We start from the raw sequence: 12,123 nt of genomic DNA, 5'->3' as shown, positions 1-12,123 counted from the left end.
CTCAACAATGTTTTGGGCCTACTTTTCTTTTTAGTTCTTTATAACATTTTTTGTACGGATCTTATTACTTTCTTTGTTGTTTCTCATCATTCTAAAATTGACTTAGAAGCTTCGGCTGGATCCAAAACCTACCAATAAAAGAAAGGCCATGTGAATAATGCTGAAATCACCGCCAATCCGACCTAAGTTCTCCTTCTTGTGCATTGCAACAAGTCCACCCCTAGCCCATGCCATTCCCACCATTTCCTCATCCGTAATGTCATCGTTTGCACCCCACCTCTACCATACTAGTTCAGTTCTGGCATTGAACGAATTTACAACAAGAAACCAATCTTTTGTTTCATTCTTCCATTTGAAGCAAACATAAACCTTACAATTTAGTTTCCTCAACTTCAAGAAGTGCCACATTCCCCTAAGGTTCCCCATATACCGCATTGTTAAGCTTTTTGCTTGATTCAAAGGATGTAATCGAGTTGCACAAGATTTAGTCATCTCTCAGCATTGTTTCGAGTTTAACCTCCTTTTTTGTTCTTCGTAACCATTTCCTTCATTTTGATCGTATTGATTTTCTTGTCGTTTTCCAACATTTTAAGATTGAATTAGATGATTTGGCTTTATCAAAGACATGACACACTTCCATGTCGATAATGCTCGAATCACCGCCAATCGGTACCAAGGCGATCCTTCATGGCCGTTGCAACAAGTTGGCCCCTACACGAAGCCTTTTAGACCATTTTCATAAGGAAAATTTCAACGTTTACACCCCACCTTGACCACACTTGTTTAGTTCTTGCACTGGACCAATTTACACAAGGAAACTCGTCTATTGTTTCATTCCTCGCTTTGGACGCCCACATAAACCTTACATTTAGTTTCCCTCAGGTCCAACAACTGCCACACGCCTCTAACGTTCCCCATCTACCCGTGGTTATCCCTTTAGGTTGAATTAAGGGAAGTAATTGACTTACACAAGATTAGTAATCTCTCAACAATGTTTTGGGCCTACTTTTCTTTTTAGTTCTTTATAACATTGTTTATACGGATCTTATTGCTTTCTTTGTTGTTTCTCATCATTCTAAGATTGACTTAGAAGATTAGGCTAGATCCAAAACCTGTCAATAAAAGAAAGGCCATGTGAATAATTCTGAAATCACCGCCAATCCGACCCAAGTTCTCCTTCTTGTGCATTGCGACAAGTCCGCCCCTAGCCCATGCCATTCACACCATTTCCTTATCCGTAATGTCATCGTTTGCACCCCACCTCTACCATACTAGTTCAGTTCTGGCATTGAACGAATTTACAACAAGAAACCGATCTTTTGTTTCATTCTTCGATTTGAAGCAAACATAAACCTTACAATTTAGTTTCCTCAACTTCAAGATGTGCCACATTCCCCTAAGGTTCCCCATCTGCCGCATCGTTAAGCATTTAGCTTGATTCAAAGGATGTAATCGAGTTGCACAAGATTTAGTCATCTCTCAACAATCTTTCGAGTTTAACCTCCTTTTTTGTTCTTCGTAACCATTTTTTTCATTCTGATCATAATGATTTTCTTGTCGTTTCCAACATTCTAAGATTCAATTAGATGATTAGGATTTATCAAAGACATGACACACTTCCATGTCGATAATGCTCGAATCACCGCCAATCGGCACCAAGGCGATCCTTCCTGGCCGTTGCAACAAGTTGGCCCCTACCCGAAGCCTTTTAGACCGTTTTTATCAAGAAAATTTCAACGTTTACACCCCCACCTTTACCATACTTGTTTAGTTCTTGCACTGGACCAATTTACACAAGGAAACTCGTCTATTGTTTCATTCCTCGCTTTGGACGCCCACATAAACCTTACATTTAGTTTCCCTCAGGTCCAACAACTGCCACACGCCTCTAACGTTCCCCATCTACCCGTGATTATCCCTTTAGGTTGAATTAAGGGAAGTAATTGACTTACACAAGATTTGTAATCTCTCAACAATGTTTTGGGCCTACTTTTCTTTTTAGTTCTTTATAACATTTTTTGTACGGATCTTATTACTTTCTTTGTTGTTTCTCATCATTCTAAAATTGACTTAGAAGCTTCGGCTGGATCCAAAACCTACCAATAAAAGAAAGGCCATGTGAATAATGCTGAAATCACCGCCAATCCGACCTAAGTTCTCCTTCTTGTGCATTGCGACAAGTCCGCCCCTAGCCCATGCCATTCCCACCATTTCCTCATCCGTAATGTCATCGTTTGCACCCCACCTCTACCATACTAGTTCAGTTCTGGCATTGAACGAATTTACAACAAGAAACCAATCTTTTGTTTCATTCTTCCATTTGAAGCAAACATAAACCTTACAATTTAGTTTCCTCAACTTCAAGAAGTGCCACATTCCCCTAAGGTTCCCCATATACCGCATTGTTAAGCTTTTTGCTTGATTCAAAGGATGTAATCGAGTTGCACAAGATTTAGTCATCTCTCAGCATTGTTTCGAGTTTAACCTCCTTTTTTGTTCTTCGTAACCATTTCCTTCATTTTGATCGTATTGATTTTCTTGTCGTTTTCCAACATTTTAAGATTGAATTAGATGATTTGGCTTTATCAAAGACATGACACACTTCCATGTCGATAATGCTCGAATCACCGCCAATCGGTACCAAGGCGATCCTTCATGGCCGTTGCAACAAGTTGGCCCCTACACGAAGCCTTTTAGACCATTTTCATAAGGAAAATTTCAACGTTTACACCCCACCTTGACCACACTTGTTTAGTTCTTGCACTGGACCAATTTACACAAGGAAACTCGTCTATTGTTTCATTCCTCGCTTTGGACGCCCACATAAACCTTACATTTAGTTTCCCTCAGGTCCAACAACTGCCACACGCCTCTAACGTTCCCCATCTACCCGTGGTTATCCCTTTAGGTTGAATTAAGGGAAGTAATTGACTTACACAAGATTAGTAATCTCTCAACAATGTTTTGGGCCTACTTTTCTTTTTAGTTCTTTATAACATTGTTTCTACGGATCTTATTGCTTTCTTTGTTGTTTCTCATCATTCTAAGATTGACTTAGAAGATTAGGCTAGATCCAAAACCTGTCAATAAAAGAAAGGCCATGTGAATAATTCTGAAATCACCGCCAATCCGACCTAAGTTCTCCTTCTTGTGCATTGCGACAAGTCCGCCCCTAGCCCATGCCATTCACACCATTTCCTTATCCGTAATGTCATCGTTTGCACCCCACCTCTACCATACTAGTTCAGTTCTGGCATTGAACGAATTTACAACAAGAAACCGATCTTTTGTTTCATTCTTCGATTTGAAGCAAACATAAACCTTACAATTTAGTTTCCTCAACTTCAAGATGTGCCACATTCCCCTAAGGTTCCCCATCTGCCGCATCGTTAAGCATTTAGCTTGATTCAAAGGATGTAATCGAGTTGCACAAGATTTAGTCATCTCTCAACAATTTTTCGAGTTTAACCTCCTTTTTTGTTCTTCGTAACCATTTTTTTCATTCTGATCATAATGATTTTCTTGTCGTTTCCAACATTCTAAGATTCAATTAGATGATTAGGATTTATCAAAGACATGACACACTTCCATGTCGATAATGCTCGAATCACCGCCAATCGGCACCAAGGCGATCCTTCCTGGCCGTTGCAACAAGTTGGCCCCTACCCGAAGCCTTTTAGACCGTTTTTATCAAGAAAATTTCAACGTTTACACCCCCACCTTGACCATACTTGTTTAGTTCTTGCACTGGACCAATTTACACAAGGAAACTCGTCTATTGTTTCATTCCTCGCTTTGGACGCGCACATAAACCTTACATTTAGTTTCCCTCAGGTCCAACAACTGCCACACGCCTCTAACGTTCCCCATCTACCCGTGGTTATCCCTTTAGGTTGAATTAAGGGGGAAGTAATTGACTTACACAAGATTTGTAATCTCTCAACAATGTTTTGGGCCTACTTTTCTTTTTAGTTCTTTATAACATTTTTTGTACGGATCTTATTACTTTCTTTGTTGTTTCTCATCATTCTAAAATTGACTTAGAAGCTTCGGCTGGATCCAAAACCTACCAATAAAAGAAAGGCCATGTGAATAATGCTGAAATCACCGCCAATCCGACCTAAGTTCTCCTTCTTGTGCATTGCAACAAGTCCACCCCTAGCCCATGCCATTCCCACCATTTCCTCATCCGTAATGTCATCGTTTGCACCCCACCTCTACCATACAAGTTCAGTTCTGGCATTGAACGAATTTACAACAAGAAACCAATCTTTTGTTTCATTCTTCCATTTGAAGCAAACATAAACCTTACAATTTAGTTTCCTCAACTTCAAGAAGTGCCACATTCCCCTAAGGTTCCCCATATACCGCATTGTTAAGCTTTTTGCTTGATTCAAAGGATGTAATCGAGTTGCACAAGATTTAGTCATCTCTCAGCATTGTTTCGAGTTTAACCTCCTTTTTTGTTCTTCGTAACCATTTCCTTCATTTTGATCGTATTGATTTTCTTGTCGTTTTCCAACATTTTAAGATTGAATTAGATGATTTGGCTTTATCAAAGACATGACACACTTCCATGTCGATAATGCTCGAATCACCGCCAATCGGTACCAAGGCGATCCTTCATGGCCGTTGCAACAAGTTGGCCCCTACACGAAGCCTTTTAGACCATTTTCATAAGGAAAATTTCAACGTTTACACCCCACCTTGACCACACTTGTTTAGTTCTTGCACTGGACCAATTTACACAAGGAAACTCGTCTATTGTTTCATTCCTCGCTTTGGACGCCCACATAAACCTTACATTTAGTTTCCCTCAGGTCCAACAACTGCCACACGCCTCTAACGTTCCCCATCTACCCGTGGTTATCCCTTTAGGTTGAATTAAGGGAAGTAATTGACTTATACAAGATTTGTAATCTCTCAACAATGTTTTGGGCCTACTTTTCTTTTTAGTTCTTTATAACATTTTTTGTACGGATCTTATTACTTTCTTTGTTGTTTCTCATCATTCTAAAATTGACTTAGAAGCTTCGGCTGGATCCAAAACCTACCAATAAAAGAAAGGCCATGTGAATAATGCTGAAATCACCGCCAATCCGACCTAAGTTCTCCTTCTTGTGCATTGCGACAAGTCCGCCCCTAGCCCATGCCATTCACACCATTTCCTTATCCGTAATGTCATCGTTTGCACCCCACCTCTACCATACTAGTTCAGTTCTGGCATTGAACGAATTTACAACAAGAAACCGATCTTTTGTTTCATTCTTCGATTTGAAGCAAACATAAACCTTACAATTTAGTTTCCTCAACTTCAAGATGTGCCACATTCCCCTAAGGTTCCCCATCTGCCGCATCGTTAAGCATTTAGCTTGATTCAAAGGATGTAATCGAGTTGCACAAGATTTAGTCATCTCTCAACAATCTTTCGAGTTTAACCTCCTTTTTTGTTCTTCGTAACCATTTTTTTCATTCTGATCATAATGATTTTCTTGTCGTTTCCAACATTCTAAGATTCAATTAGATGATTAGGATTTATCAAAGACATGACACACTTCCATGTCGATAATGCTCGAATCACCGCCAATCGGCACCAAGGCGATCCTTCCTGGCCGTTGCAACAAGTTGGCCCCTACCCGAAGCCTTTTAGACCGTTTTTATCAAGAAAATTTCAACGTTTACACCCCCACCTTGACCATACTTGTTTAGTTCTTGCACTGGACCAATTTACACAAGGAAACTCGTCTATTGTTTCATTCCTCGCTTTGGACGCCCACATAAACCTTACATTTAGTTTCCCTCAGGTCCAACAACTGCCACACGCCTCTAACGTTCCCCATCTACCCGTGGTTATCCCTTTAGGTTGAATTAAGGGAAGTAATTGACTTACACAAGATTTGTAATCTCTCAACAATGTTTTGGGCCTACTTTTCTTTTTAGTTCTTTATAACATTTTTTGTACGGATCTTATTACTTTCTTTGTTGTTTCTCATCATTCTAAAATTGACTTAGAAGCTTCGGCTGGATCCAAAACCTACCAATAAAAGAAAGGCCATGTGAATAATGCTGAAATCACCGCCAATCCGACCTAAGTTCTCCTTCTTGTGCATTGCAACAAGTCCACCCCTAGCCCATGCCATTCCCACCATTTCCTCATCCGTAATGTCATCGTTTGCACCCCACCTCTACCATACTAGTTCAGTTCTGGCATTGAACGAATTTACAACAAGAAACCAATCTTTTGTTTCATTCTTCCATTTGAAGCAAACATAAACCTTACAATTTAGTTTCCTCAACTTCAAGAAGTGCCACATTCCCCTAAGGTTCCCCATATACCGCATTGTTAAGCTTTTTGCTTGATTCAAAGGATGTAATCGAGTTGCACAAGATTTAGTCATCTCTCAGCATTGTTTCGAGTTTAACCTCCTTTTTTGTTCTTCGTAACCATTTCCTTCATTTTGATCGTATTGATTTTCTTGTCGTTTTCCAACATTTTAAGATTGAATTAGATGATTTGGCTTTATCAAAGACATGACACACTTCCATGTCGATAATGCTCGAATCACCGCCAATCGGTACCAAGGCGATCCTTCATGGCCGTTGCAACAAGTTGGCCCCTACACGAAGCCTTTTAGACCATTTTCATAAGGAAAATTTCAACGTTTACACCCCACCTTGACCACACTTGTTTAGTTCTTGCACTGGACCAATTTACACAAGGAAACTCGTCTATTGTTTCATTCCTCGCTTTGGACGCCCACATAAACCTTACATTTAGTTTCCCTCAGGTCCAACAACTGCCACACGCCTCTAACGTTCCCCATCTACCCGTGGTTATCCCTTTAGGTTGAATTAAGGGAAGTAATTGACTTACACAAGATTAGTAATCTCTCAACAATGTTTTGGGCCTACTTTTCTTTTTAGTTCTTTATAACATTGTTTATACGGATCTTATTGCTTTCTTTGTTGTTTCTCATCATTCTAAGATTGACTTAGAAGATTAGGCTAGATCCAAAACCTGTCAATAAAAGAAAGGCCATGTGAATAATTCTGAAATCACCGCCAATCCGACCTAAGTTCTCCTTCTTGTGCATTGCGACAAGTCCGCCCCTAGCCCATGCCATTCACACCATTTCCTTATCCGTAATGTCATCGTTTGCACCCCACCTCTACCATACTAGTTCAGTTCTGGCATTGAACGAATTTACAACAAGAAACCGATCTTTTGTTTCATTCTTCGATTTGAAGCAAACATAAACCTTACAATTTAGTTTCCTCAACTTCAAGATGTGCCACATTCCCCTAAGGTTCCCCATCTGCCGCATCGTTAAGCATTTAGCTTGATTCAAAGGATGTAATCGAGTTGCACAAGATTTAGTCATCTCTCAACAATTTTTCGAGTTTAACCTCCTTTTTTGTTCTTCATAACCATTTTTTTCATTCTGATCATAATGATTTTCTTGTCGTTTCCAACATTCTAAGATTCAATTAGATGATTAGGATTTATCAAAGACATGACACACTTCCATGTCGATAATGCTCGAATCACCGCCAATCGGCACCAAGGCGATCCTTCCTGGCCGTTGCAACAAGTTGGCCCCTACCCGAAGCCTTTTAGACCGTTTTTATCAAGAAAATTTCAACGTTTACACCCCCACCTTGACCATACTTGTTTAGTTCTTGCACTGGACCAATTTACACAAGGAAACTCGTCTATTGTTTCATTCCTCGCTTTGGACGCGCACATAAACCTTACATTTAGTTTCCCTCAGGTCCAACAACTGCCACACGCCTCTAACGTTCCCCATCTACCCGTGGTTATCCCTTTAGGTTGAATTAAGGGGGAAGTAATTGACTTACACAAGATTTGTAATCTCTCAACAATGTTTTGGGCCTACTTTTCTTTTTAGTTCTTTATAACATTTTTTGTACGGATCTTATTACTTTCTTTGTTGTTTCTCATCATTCTAAAATTGACTTAGAAGCTTCGGCTGGATCCAAAACCTACCAATAAAAGAAAGGCCATGTGAATAATGCTGAAATCACCGCCAATCCGACCTAAGTTCTCCTTCTTGTGCATTGCAACAAGTCCACCCCTAGCCCATGCCATTCCCACCATTTCCTCATCCGTAATGTCATCGTTTGCACCCCACCTCTACCATACAAGTTCAGTTCTGGCATTGAACGAATTTACAACAAGAAACCAATCTTTTGTTTCATTCTTCCATTTGAAGCAAACATAAACCTTACAATTTAGTTTCCTCAACTTCAAGAAGTGCCACATTCCCCTAAGGTTCCCCATATACCGCATTGTTAAGCTTTTTGCTTGATTCAAAGGATGTAATCGAGTTGCACAAGATTTAGTCATCTCTCAGCATTGTTTCGAGTTTAACCTCCTTTTTTGTTCTTCGTAACCATTTCCTTCATTTTGATCGTATTGATTTTCTTGTCGTTTTCCAACATTTTAAGATTGAATTAGATGATTTGGCTTTATCAAAGACATGACACACTTCCATGTCGATAATGCTCGAATCACCGCCAATCGGTACCAAGGCGATCCTTCATGGCCGTTGCAACAAGTTGGCCCCTACACGAAGCCTTTTAGACCATTTTCATAAGGAAAATTTCAACGTTTACACCCCACCTTGACCACACTTGTTTAGTTCTTGCACTGGACCAATTTACACAAGGAAACTCGTCTATTGTTTCATTCCTCGCTTTGGACGCCCACATAAACCTTACATTTAGTTTCCCTCAGGTCCAACAACTGCCACACGCCTCTAACGTTCCCCATCTACCCGTGGTTATCCCTTTAGGTTGAATTAAGGGAAGTAATTGACTTATACAAGATTTGTAATCTCTCAACAATGTTTTGGGCCTACTTTTCTTTTTAGTTCTTTATAACATTTTTTGTACGGATCTTATTACTTTCTTTGTTGTTTCTCATCATTCTAAAATTGACTTAGAAGCTTCGGCTGGATCCAAAACCTACCAATAAAAGAAAGGCCATGTGAATAATGCTGAAATCACCGCCAATCCGACCTAAGTTCTCCTTCTTGTGCATTGCGACAAGTCCGCCCCTAGCCCATGCCATTCACACCATTTCCTTATCCGTAATGTCATCGTTTGCACCCCACCTCTACCATACTAGTTCAGTTCTGGCATTGAACGAATTTACAACAAGAAACCGATCTTTTGTTTCATTCTTCGATTTGAAGCAAACATAAACCTTACAATTTAGTTTCCTCAACTTCAAGATGTGCCACATTCCCCTAAGGTTCCCCATCTGCCGCATCGTTAAGCATTTAGCTTGATTCAAAGGATGTAATCGAGTTGCACAAGATTTAGTCATCTCTCAACAATCTTTCGAGTTTAACCTCCTTTTTTGTTCTTCGTAACCATTTTTTTCATTCTGATCATAATGATTTTCTTGTCGTTTCCAACATTCTAAGATTCAATTAGATGATTAGGATTTATCAAAGACATGACACACTTCCATGTCGATAATGCTCGAATCACCGCCAATCGGCACCAAGGCGATCCTTCCTGGCCGTTGCAACAAGTTGGCCCCTACCCGAAGCCTTTTAGACCGTTTTTATCAAGAAAATTTCAACGTTTACACCCCCACCTTGACCATACTTGTTTAGTTCTTGCACTGGACCAATTTACACAAGGAAACTCGTCTATTGTTTCATTCCTCGCTTTGGACGCCCACATAAACCTTACATTTAGTTTCCCTCAGGTCCAACAACTGCCACACGCCTCTAACGTTCCCCATCTACCCGTGGTTATCCCTTTAGGTTGAATTAAGGGAAGTAATTGACTTACACAAGATTTGTAATCTCTCAACAATGTTTTGGGCCTACTTTTCTTTTTAGTTCTTTATAACATTTTTTGTACGGATCTTATTACTTTCTTTGTTGTTTCTCATCATTCTAAAATTGACTTAGAAGCTTCGGCTGGATCCAAAACCTACCAATAAAAGAAAGGCCATGTGAATAATGCTGAAATCACCGCCAATCCGACCTAAGTTCTCCTTCTTGTGCATTGCAACAAGTCCACCCCTAGCCCATGCCATTCCCACCATTTCCTCATCCGTAATGTCATCGTTTGCACCCCACCTCTACCATACTAGTTCAGTTCTGGCATTGAACGAATTTACAACAAGAAACCAATCTTTTGTTTCATTCTTCCATTTGAAGCAAACATAAACCTTACAATTTAGTTTCCTCAACTTCAAGAAGTGCCACATTCCCCTAAGGTTCCCCATATACCGCATTGTTAAGCTTTTTGCTTGATTCAAAGGATGTAATCGAGTTGCACAAGATTTAGTCATCTCTCAGCATTGTTTCGAGTTTAACCTCCTTTTTTGTTCTTCGTAACCATTTCCTTCATTTTGATCGTATTGATTTTCTTGTCGTTTTCCAACATTTTAAGATTGAATTAGATGATTTGGCTTTATCAAAGACATGACACACTTCCATGTCGATAATGCTCGAATCACCGCCAATCGGTACCAAGGCGATCCTTCATGGCCGTTGCAACAAGTTGGCCCCTACACGAAGCCTTTTAGACCATTTTCATAAGGAAAATTTCAACGTTTACACCCCACCTTGACCACACTTGTTTAGTTCTTGCACTGGACCAATTTACACAAGGAAACTCGTCTATTGTTTCATTCCTCGCTTTGGACGCCCACATAAACCTTACATTTAGTTTCCCTCAGGTCCAACAACTGCCACACGCCTCTAACGTTCCCCATCTACCCGTGGTTATCCCTTTAGGTTGAATTAAGGGAAGTAATTGACTTACACAAGATTAGTAATCTCTCAACAATGTTTTGGGCCTACTTTTCTTTTTAGTTCTTTATAACATTGTTTATACGGATCTTATTGCTTTCTTTGTTGTTTCTCATCATTCTAAGATTGACTTAGAAGATTAGGCTAGATCCAAAACCTGTCAATAAAAGAAAGGCCATGTGAATAATTCTGAAATCACCGCCAATCCGACCTAAGTTCTCCTTCTTGTGCATTGCGACAAGTCCGCCCCTAGCCCATGCCATTCACACCATTTCCTTATCCGTAATGTCATCGTTTGCACCCCACCTCTACCATACTAGTTCAGTTCTGGCATTGAACGAATTTACAACAAGAAACCGATCTTTTGTTTCATTCTTCGATTTGAAGCAAACATAAACCTTACAATTTAGTTTCCTCAACTTCAAGATGTGCCACATTCCCCTAAGGTTCCCCATCTGCCGCATCGTTAAGCATTTAGCTTGATTCAAAGGATGTAATCGAGTTGCACAAGATTTAGTCATCTCTCAACAATTTTTCGAGTTTAACCTCCTTTTTTGTTCTTCATAACCATTTTTTTCATTCTGATCATAATGATTTTCTTGTCGTTTCCAACATTCTAAGATTCAATTAGATGATTAGGATTTATCAAAGACATGACACACTTCCATGTCGATAATGCTCGAATCACCGCCAATCGGCACCAAGGCGATCCTTCCTGGCCGTTGCAACAAGTTGGCCCCTACCCGAAGCCTTTTAGACCGTTTTTATCAAGAAAATTTCAACGTTTACACCCCCACCTTGACCATACTTGTTTAGTTCTTGCACTGGACCAATTTACACAAGGAAACTCGTCTATTGTTTCATTCCTCGCTTTGGACGCGCACATAAACCTTACATTTAGTTTCCCTCAGGTCCAACAACTGCCACACGCCTCTAACGTTCCCCATCTACCCGTGGTTATCCCTTTAGGTTGAATTAAGGGGGAAGTAATTGACTTACACAAGATTTGTAATCTCTCAACAATGTTTTGGGCCTACTTTTCTTTTTAGTTCTTTATAACATTTTTTGTACGGATCTTATTACTTTCTTTGTTGTTTCTCATCATTCTAAAATTGACTTAGAAGCTTCGGCTGGATCCAAAACCTACCAATAAAAGAAAGGCCATGTGAATAATGCTGAAATCACCGCCAATCCGACCTAAGTTCTCCTTCTTGTGCATTGCAACAAGTCCACCCCTAGCCCATGCCATTCCCACCATTTCCTCATCCGTAATGTCATCGTTTGCACCCCACCTCTACCATACAAGTTCAGTTCTGGCATTGAA

The sequence above is a fragment of the Carya illinoinensis genome, chromosome 7 (assembly GCF_018687715.1).
Source record: "Carya illinoinensis cultivar Pawnee chromosome 7, C.illinoinensisPawnee_v1, whole genome shotgun sequence".
NCBI classification, from domain to species: domain Eukaryota; kingdom Viridiplantae; phylum Streptophyta; class Magnoliopsida; order Fagales; family Juglandaceae; genus Carya; species Carya illinoinensis.
The sequence above is the reverse complement of the archived record's forward strand: the minus strand, read 5'-3'. Positions refer to the sequence as shown.